The sequence below is a fragment of the Salvelinus namaycush genome, chromosome 8 (assembly GCF_016432855.1).
Source record: "Salvelinus namaycush isolate Seneca chromosome 8, SaNama_1.0, whole genome shotgun sequence".
NCBI classification, from domain to species: domain Eukaryota; kingdom Metazoa; phylum Chordata; class Actinopteri; order Salmoniformes; family Salmonidae; genus Salvelinus; species Salvelinus namaycush.
Genome location: NC_052314.1, coordinates 55538648 through 55549016, shown reverse-complemented (window position 1 = coordinate 55549016; position 10369 = coordinate 55538648). Strand labels below are relative to the sequence as shown.

The 10369-nt window shown below is 42.7% G+C and overlaps 1 long non-coding RNA gene across 1 annotated transcript; it reads left to right on the top strand.

The window, feature by feature from the left end:
• Window positions 1–1642: 1642 nt before the first annotated feature.
• LOC120052009 lies at window positions 1643–2275 on the top strand. Its single transcript, XR_005477350.1, has 3 exons — window positions 1643–1856; window positions 1964–2068; window positions 2187–2275. It is a non-coding gene; the product is annotated as an uncharacterized LOC120052009 (long non-coding RNA).
• Window positions 2276–10369: the final 8094 nt, after the last annotated feature.

Sequence of the window (10369 nt, the reverse complement as noted above, 5' to 3'; positions counted from 1 at the left end):
GGCTAAACATCAGGCTGGCGCTTTGTAAAATTGAACAGGTCCTGAGTGGTACAAATGTGCCAGGATATGCTTTGGAAGAACAGGTCTGCGGCCGCAGTGATCTCAAGGCTCTAAGAATTGCTTCAATGGACTATAGCCCTGACAACAAAGTGACAATTTTAGCCTGTGACCTTTATGATAAGTCTAATGCTACAAAGTCTGTCAATTCTCCTGTAGCTTCCAGAGCACGCAAACATGTAAACTTTTTTATTCCTGTGTTTAGTTTTAAATGGGTGGATTATCCAATTTTCATAACCCTTATGAATAAGCTGGACATTCTCTTCCAAAATGGTGAACAGTTACAGCGCTGGGCGAGGCTTTCCTTGAGACAGAGTCAAGACCAAAAGGCCAGACGTCGGATCTACCCCTGGAGTGAAAACTTACCAAGTGTTGCTGAGCCTGGCAAGAGATCCCGGCATTTTGATGACCAACTGGACACTGACAATGGGGGGTGGTTGCATCAGATCCCTGGATCTGTAAGAACGGCATTGTAAAATACCTTAATAATGTAAGGCTATAAAATGTATGTACTAAATATTTTGAATGAAATAAATGGTTTTAAAACCAGAATCTTACCATGTCAGGAACTCTCGCGTTTGTTCACTCTTAGCGCAGTCGGTCCCTGAGAAAAAAACTTGCGCAATGTGCGCGCGTGTGTGTGTGTGTGTTTCAAAAACAGAGAAAAAAGGGTCGGGTGTGTTTGTTAAAAAAATACCCTTGCATCTGCGCTCAAGGCTCTCTATGCATGGGGGTCGTTTGAAACCAAGGTTTACACTATCTGGCAAAACAGATGCCTAAAAGTCATTCAGCCCAGCGATGTCGAGACCTCCCCACCCCAGCATCTAGATGCTAGCCCCCGGAGATTTTAGAATATCAAAAAGATACCTAATGTTTAGACACCCCCCCAATACCCTATGTTTGAACCAAATGGCAGGTGTTTGAACCACATGTCTTAGGCTTCAAAGATAACTTTGAGGCGGTTTTAGCGCGAAAAAATACGACACCACTAGAGTCAGACGGCTACAAAAGCTATGCAAAACAGGTCCCCCTGTTAGCCTCGTTTTAGCGCAGTTACCCTACAGCATTCCCCCCAGGAATAGTTATCGGACGGACCCCGTTAAAAAAGATAATCTGGGAAAAACCTCCTCATGGATATTTCTGAAGGTTAGTTCTTGAAATAAATATTTACATATGCTATATATTAGATTTGTTTGTTCTGGGGAATTGTTTGAAAACGTTGTATGTTATAGAAATATTAAACAGGCCTTAGGGCCCGGATTCTTAACGTATAAAATGTCAATATTAGCTAAAATGATTAGAGCTTTAATATTATCTAATGTTTTTTTAGATTCTCAAACCTTCACGCAGATTCTCCGAGATATAAATGAGCTCGAACCGGCCGTAGGGTCTCCGGAACAAATTGCTTACATCCCAACGCCGACCCTGAATTGTAGTAAGTAAGATCCAAGAATTCCGTAAGAATATTTATACCTTAAAAACAAAAAGTGTCGGCATCTTATATTAAAAGTTATTTTATGTGTTTACAGCGGAAATACCTCCGAGAAGGGATGCCATAGGTAGTCTACACGGTTTCTGTGAAGGATATGCCTACGAGACAATTTTGCCCTACTCCCAGGATGTATTTACACACAAGCCGCAAACAGAGACTTTAAACGGCAGGTCAACTCCCCTGAGCCAGGACCGTTGGGCGCCCCCTATTAAACACCAACGGACAATCAGTGCCCAGATCCACAGGTCCGCTTCACCCGAACAATACTACTGGGCGGGTATTCACGAGACAGCGTTACAAGGACAAGGTATGAATCAATTATCATTTATATATATATTTTATTTTTATGCCTGAATATATAAAATAATATGTTTAAACATGGCCTAATGCTGTTTTTTTTTTTTTTTTTTTCAGGCTCACAAGCTACAGACCAGGCAGATGCTATAATTAGGGTTGCCCAAAGACATGTTCCCGAGTTCTCAGAGCTTCTTCAGAACAGCCCTCTTCAAAAAAGCCGAGGTATTTAATTAATGTATTGTTAATATATAGGCTTATATCTGAAATGTATTTTACATTTTTATCAAACATATTTTAGGGTTAATAACCTATTTTTCTGTATGTATTATTTTTAATGCAGACTCCTCGCCGGCTTATAAAGACATCCAAGAAGCTACACATCTAGATCCCGAGGAGGCGCCAAAGACCCCAGTCACCAGAACAGCGAAGCCTGATGATTTCAAAGTTTTAAATGACATTTCTGAGGTAGACGATTTGATGTTCTGTGAAGTGGCCAACCTTATTGAAACGGCCAATTCTGGTGGGGCAACAGCCTCTTGTGAAATAGACCAAGCCGTGCTTTTCAAGGCTTTTACACAGGGTTTAAAATCACGAAAGGCTTTACTTCAACGTCGTATGGGTATTCTATTCGAACATCAATACAATCAGGATGTGTCATTCTGGCGTAGAGAGCTTCCCCGCATGTTAAACAACAGTAGGGTTAAAACAAGCAAATACCTCCGTTAAAAAACACATATGTAAAAAACACAAGCACACACATCCTTAAGTAGAGAAATGGCGCCCCCTATAGACCTAAGCGAGACAATTGAAACCCTCTTAGCGGAAATCCCTACAGAGCTCCAAGATATAATTAACCATATGAATGATTCTGGGCTAATTGACATAGGGGCTATAGATGAAAACCTATTATCCCAGATTCCCTCCGAACTCATTGAAATTATTACACGTATGAATGAGTCAGGGTCTGCCGATGAAAACAGGTTATCACAGATACCCGAATCAATCATATCTTTAATTACCCTGATGAACGAGAGCCCTAGGTTTAATTCTGCACCCCCTACACCTCTAAGCCATCCTTTAACACCCATGTTCGAAGAGTCTGAAACCCAATACGATGTTTTTGAACAGCTGAACAAATGTCTATCAAATCTGGAGCGGGAAGGTCTTGATCACAATGTACAGAACGAGAGCCCTAGGTTTAATTCTGCACCACCTACACCTCTAAGCCAGCCTTTAACACCCATGTCTGAAGAGTCTGAAACCCAATACGATGTTTTTGAACAGTTGGACAATTGTCTAGCAAATCAGGATGGGGATGGTCTTGATCGCAGTGAACATGTTTTGTATCGAAATAAATTCCACAATATTGAGGTTCGACAGTTTTTCAATTTCGCATGGGGGGGTCAGATTCGGGAATATGCTGTGTTTTACGTAATGCTTATGGACACTTTGAATGAACTGGTAGATAGAGTTAGAGCTTATAGCCAACCAAGGGATACCTTACAGTTGGAAATTTTTGGAGACAGTCTGCAGAGCCGTGTATCGCTTATTTTAAATAAGGGTGAAGCAGATCTTGAACAATTTGTTAACCTGCTAGAACGCCTTGTTCAGTCAAATTTAAACGTGCTAGCAGATAGGACCCTCGAACTTGTAGTACAATTAGTCCGGCCACCACAAGGGGGCGGCGGGCAGAGACGTAAACTCGATAGCCTGATGCAGTCCGAAATCATAAGCAATAAAAAGGCCTACCTCATAATCGTTCACAATCATGGTAATAAGCTATGCTTTGCCATAGGTTTGGCCCACTTACTCAGCCCAGGATGTACAGAGCGCGAAGCGTTACAGAAAGCTCAAGAGCTACAAAAGGCTGTGGGTTTAGGTATACAGGAGGCTGTGGCTTTCTCCGACATAGGCAAATTTGAAAACTTTCTGAATATCAAGATTGTGGTTTTGTACCACAGCAGGGCTAATGACGCTCTCTTGAAGTTCCAAAATATACAAGAACCACACCCTAAGACTATGTACTTTTATGTGCAAAATGAGCATTACTATGCCGTAACTAACATCACAGCATTTTTAGGCGCCCCATATGTCTGTCCAGCCTGTCATACCGGCTACACCCGCAAGGGGGGGCACTCGTGCCGTTATAACTGTTCAGTATGTCTGGATAAACAATGCCCTATGCAACCGCTAAACTTGACACCCTGTGAGGATTGTCACCGCACATGTCGTTCGGCCTACTGTTACGAAAAACACAAAACTGAAACATGGCACCCCAAGGCCTGTAAATCTGTAAGCAGTTGTGACATTAACAAGAAATGTCCAAAATGTCATTGCAATTACAACCTTAAAATAGACAGCCCTAAACCCCATGTTTGTGGTATTCTACATTGCCCAATCTGTAAAGGGCCCTTGAAAAGCAGAGACGCAGAACTTGTTCAAGAAGTACCACATGAGTGTTACATTCAGCCCTTGGCTGAAGATGAACATACAGAGAAATATGTTTTTTATGATTTTGAGACAAATCAGCAATCAGGGGTTCACTTGCCTATTTTTGTATCTACCATGACTTTCACCGGTGAAAAGTGGTCGGCCGAGGGGCCCGATTGCGCCCGACTCTTTCTAAAACATTTTAGAAAGGCCCAGTACAGAAACTTCACGTTTATAGCTCACAATGCGCGAGCCTATGACTCCTATCTGCTTCTGAACCCTTTGATACAGCAAGGCGTGGCGCCCAGTGTCATTGCTCAAGGGAGTAAAATCTTATGTTTTGTTGACCACGCCTTCAAACAGAGATACATTGACAGCTTAAGCTTCTTACCCATGAGATTGGCTCAAATGCCAGAGGCCTTGGGTTTTGAAAACTCGGTCAAAGGCTATTTCCCCCACTTCTTCACATCTGAGGAGAATCTACATTATATAGGAGCTTATCCAGCCCCCGAAATGTACGGTTGTGATCAAATGTCTCCCAAAGAGCGTGAGAAATTCATGACGTGGTACGAGACAGTAAGACATGGAACTTTTGATTTTCATAAAGAGATGGAATCATACTGTGACAATGACGTGGTTATACTACGTGAAGGATGCCTCAGATTCAGAGAAGAGGTAATCAAAGATGCAGGCATTGACCCCTGGAGCTGTACAACTATTGCATCCGCGTGCATGAAAACCTATCGTACACACTATCTAACTCCAGCATCTATAGCTATCCCATCGCCAGACAACTACCGACGACAATTCAAGGCCTACTCTAGTGGTTCCATTCAATGGTTGGAGTACCTCGCCCAGGATAAAAATGTTTTTATCCAACATGCTTTGAATCGGGGGGAGAAGGCTTTTGGGCCTTACCATGTCGATGGATACACACAGATTGACGGTGTTGAGACAGTGTATGAGTACAACGGTTGTTTCTTCCACGGTTGTAAATTATGCTTTGTCCCCCAGGCCATGTGTGTCCTAACCCAAAAGACTTTTGGGGAAATGTACCAAGAGTTTCAAGACAAACTGAATTCTTTAAAGGCTACTTACGGGTTAAAAGTTGTGGTTTTGTGGGAACACGAATGGACAGCCCTGAAAAAGGCGGATCCTCATGTTCAGGCCTTCCTTACCCAATATGACCCTCCAGAGCCCCTGGAACCGAGACAGGCCTTGTTTGGAGGCAGGACCAATGCTTTGACATTGCGTTATGTAGCTCAACCCGACGAGACAATAGGCTATGTAGATTTTACATCCCTATATCCTCATGTAATGAGTTCCTCATGCTATCCTATAGGGCATCCTGAAATTATTCACAGCGACTTTGACATACCTCAAAATTATTTTGGTTTAATCAAAGCGACTGTCTACCCTCCTAGGGGTCTGTTTATACCTGTGCTGCCTTACAAGGGGTCTAAAGGAAAACTTTTCTTTCCCCTTTGTCGCACATGCTGTGAACACAACAACCAGGAAAACCCATGTGATCACTCAGATCAAGAAAGAGCCCTGACAGGTGTATGGGTCACCGTTGAATTCTCTAAGGCTTTGGAGAAGGGGTATCGTGTGGCCAAAATCTTTGAAGTGTGGAACTTTTCCAGGAAATCAGACACACTTTTTAAAGAGTACATCAAGACCTTCTTGAGATGCAAGCAGATGGCTTCAGGCTATCCAGCATCGGTCACAGATCAAGAGAGTAAAGAGAAGTACATTCAAGACTACCATGACAGAGAAGGCATACTTCTTGACCCTGACAGAATACAGGTCAACAAAACCAAAAGAAATGTTTCGAAATTGTACTTGAACTCCCTTTGGGGGAAGTTAGCGCAGAGAAGCAATATGCTAACAACTTCGATCATTAAAGACCCGGAAGAATTTTTGGAATTTGTTTTTTCGGACCAATACGAAATTTCACATTTTTCATTCTTGAGTCAAGACATTGCCATGGTGCAATGGCGGCGCAACCCAAAGTGGGTTCTACCCCCAGGTAATGTAAATGTGTTTCTTGCAGCATTTACCACAGCCTATGCCCGACTTGAACTGTACACCCTCATGGAACAGCTTCAGCGGCGGGTTCTTTACCACGACACAGACTCTGTGGTCTATGTAAGCAAGCCGGGGGATTGGAACCCCCCACTTAGCAACTATCTTGGGGGTTTAACTAGTGAACTCGCCGAGGGTGACCATATCACAGAATGGTCCTCATGTGGGCCCAAAAGCTATGCTTTTAGGACTAAAGACAATCACGTGGTGTTGAAAGCCAAAGGCGTGACTCAAAACTACGAAAATGCCCCGCGTGTAAACTTGGAATCAATCACGCGCTTGGTCGAGGGGTTCGTAAATGACAAGAATAGTGACTTGGAGATTTTGACCTCCTACAACAAAATAGTGAGGGATAAAAAGGGGTTCCATCTAAGAAACGCCCCACTCACTAAAAGATTCAGGGTAGTCTATGACAAGAGACGGCTATTGCCTGACGGTACCACATTGCCCTTTGGCTACTGACTTAGGCTACAAGCCCCAGTGTGTCTTAAAGCTTAAGATATAATGACGGCTGTCGAGGATTTTGACCCCCGTTTAAAACTGCCCTTTTCGGCCTTAATTGCAGGCCCATCAAACAGTGGTAAAACTTTTTTTGTAAAAAGTATTTTAGAGAATTCTGAACATGTGTTATCTCAAAAGCCTGACAATATTGTATGGTGTTATTCATGTTACCAACCTCTGTATGATGAATTATTGAAGACAATAAAAATCAAGTTTGTTGAAGGAATACCCGAATCTCTGTCTGATGATGAACTTCTCCCCCCACATAAATATAATCTGCTGGTTTTGGACGATATGCTATTTGCTGGTAGCGAACACCCCGAAATTGCACGAGCTTTTACCCAATATACTCATCATAGAAACCTGTCCGTGCTTTACTTGGTCCAGAATGTGTTTCACCAAGGTAAAAATAGTCGGACCATTAGCTTGAATGCCAACTACATGGTATTGTTTAAAAATCCTAGAGACAAACTGCAAATTAGCACTCTAGCTCAGCAGATGTACCCTGGACGGAAATCATACTTTATGGAGAGCTATGAGGACGCTACCAAAGAGCCATTTTCTTATTTAATCGTGGATTTAAAAGCAAATACTCCAGAACACCTTAGGCTACGTACAGGGCTGTTTCCGTGGGAGCGGCCTGCTGCATACCTTCCTAAAAAGTAAACGCTATGTCTCTGCGTTTAAAAAGAAACCTGCCCCTCTTGACAAGGCTAGTTGGGTCTACAGCTAAAGGACGGAAGGCCATCTTGGGTAGTTGTTCTTCAGATCTCATATTAGCCTTATGTGAGATTGCTTTGAATCTTCTCAAAGGACGCATTCCACTCACCCTGAACCAATTGAAAAAATTAAAGAGACAAAAGACCGCGATCAAACTCTTTGCCAATAAAAGGGCCAGTCTTCAAAAGAAAAGACATAGTATACAACAGTCTGGGGGTTTTCTTCTACCTTTACTCAGTATAGACGTGCCCTTCATCACCAGCCTTATTGCGGCCAGACGTGGGGGTTGAACACGCGGTGTGATGGCCACTAAAATGTACTTGGTGCCACAACAAGAGTTGGATAGACTTAAAAATCAAATGCAGGGTCCTGAAAATATCAGACAAACAGCTGAAAATGATTTGGATACGGCCATGAAGGATGTTTTGAACCGAAAAGGATTGAACCCCTATGATAAGATCCAAAAATACACAAACCTAATGCAAAGATATTTGACTCTGGTAAAGCAAGGGGAGAGAGAGACCAACCATTTAACACTTTCCCTACCGGACCCTTTAACAGATGTCGAACCTAACGATAGCCAGGCCCCGGTAAGGCCTGTACCGGCGATCTTACCTAGTGAAGATCCTATGTCTGGTGAAGCTCAAATGCCTTTTGAAGATAAAGTTATGCATGACCTACTGACACATGTGCCTTTACGTAACAGGAAGAATGTTAAATACATTATGAACAAGATAAAAGACTCAAAGGGGTTAGCTGCTTGGAACGATTCTGGAGAGTTTATACTTCAGGGCGCTGTTGTTAGGGGGTCCCATATGGTGGACTTACTTAAAAGTACCACGGCTGCCCACAAGGTTGCTGATGACCGAAGGCCTCCCGGCTGGCGTCAGTTTCTTAAGGCCCTGGCAATCCTGAACATTCCCCTCTCGGGTGTACCCAACCATAAGCTTCGTCAACAGATTCAAGCTTTAAAACAAAAGCCTTCAACGAGATACAGCACCCCTAAAGCTGCCCCAACGACACCGCCCCCCTATGAAAGCGATGATGCTAACTCATTTACTCCCATGAACGTCTCAGGACCTTTTCCTAATCCCGATCTCTCGGCGTGGTTAGACTTTTGAAAATGACTTTTGAATGACTATGATTAAATTCAATAAAATGTTTTATTTGAAAAATAAGCAATTTAACATTTGTGGCATTCTTGAAACATATGACGTGAGCATACGCCTTGATTACGCGTTCTTAAACGACACACATTTGAACACTTTTGATATTTTCTAACAAAACAAGATACAAAGTTATCATTACTTCTTAAATCATCCTTATAAAGAAACATAACATCTTCAAAAGAAACTCCCCGGGCTCTTTGGCACAGGTAAAATACACAGTGGTGACCGCATGTAGTGGAAAGGTTATCTTGCACTTGTTTGATGCTGTAGTAGATCTTTGAACCGTTTAGGGTCAAAAAATCTTTAATAGATTTAGGGAAATGTGAAAAACCGGGGGGAAAGCCATAGGAATCAAAAAAAGTTGAGATTTTTCTTCCACCTTCCTGTTCTAATGTCATAGCTAGCCAATGTTCACCAGGCATGTGTTTAGGATGGGTATTGACAATAAACATTGCAGGCCTCTCAGGCCATATCTCAATAGGTAATTCATCACAAGCCATCACTCCACAAAATTGTTTTCCAATCAAGCGGCTCATGAGCCCTTCCAACTCTTGGGTATTCATGTCTTTGCTCAAAGGTCCTTAATAATAATCCACTAAGACCTGTCTTCGGGCATTCACTTCCAAGATTGAATCAGAGCATGCGTAAACAATCATGCTAACTGTACAGGCTAAAGGTGTACGGAAACGCATTTCCAGCCTGAGGTTACCTTGGGACACCACAGACAGATTTCCTGAGGTGTCATCATCAGGGGATAAATTGAAAGCATACAACGTGTAACCCTCTGCAAAATCATTTCTGTCAATAGGTAAAGAGAGATCTTTTAGATGCCTCCCTGTAGCCAGGAATAGATTGTAAAATTCTCGCACAGATATGTTGTTGTTAAATTGGGGTTGGAAAGCCTTAGCAGGAACCTGACGTCCGTCCTGACAGAGAGCTACATACTCTGCATTGAAGTGTTGAAAATTAAAGGGGTTTTTATCTAAACTCCCCGTATTAGAGGCGTGATCAACCAGACCTATAACCACATATCTAGGTAAAGGGCCTAGAAATAGGTTTTCTTGACTGCAGATTCTACTGCCCACAGGTATGCTAAAGGTTTTCATGGTAATTCTTTGGAGAGGGTAAAGGGCATTTCCTTTCATCAAAGCATGTGAGTGACCCAGGCGTACGGCCGGAGATACAGACACTTTTTTAATAAAAAGGGTGGCCCCCAACACTTTCAAACTAAAATCCCCGTCTTGGGGAGACATCAGGCAAAAATCATCCTTGGCCCTGGTTAATTTTAATCTTAAATCAACCGAATTTAAGAGTAACCGTTCTTGAAAGAAAATGTCAGAGTGTATAGGGCCTAGCAAATGAAACTCTCGAGATTCGGCGCAGTAGCGAGCTCGTGCCGCTAGTCCTTTGTTTGCACCGGTGGAAGGGTCTGTCGATTCCATAGAGGCTCCTGCAGTATCCTTGCTAAACAGCCCGGCGCTAAATTGTGTTTTGAGAGTGTCTTCGGAGTAGTTTAGTAAACACTCCATGATGGCTCTATAAGGGTATGTGGCGCTGCTTTGACTGATTAGGCGTTCACCCAAAGTCACATCAACTTGGGAGAAAATGGTGGCCAAGG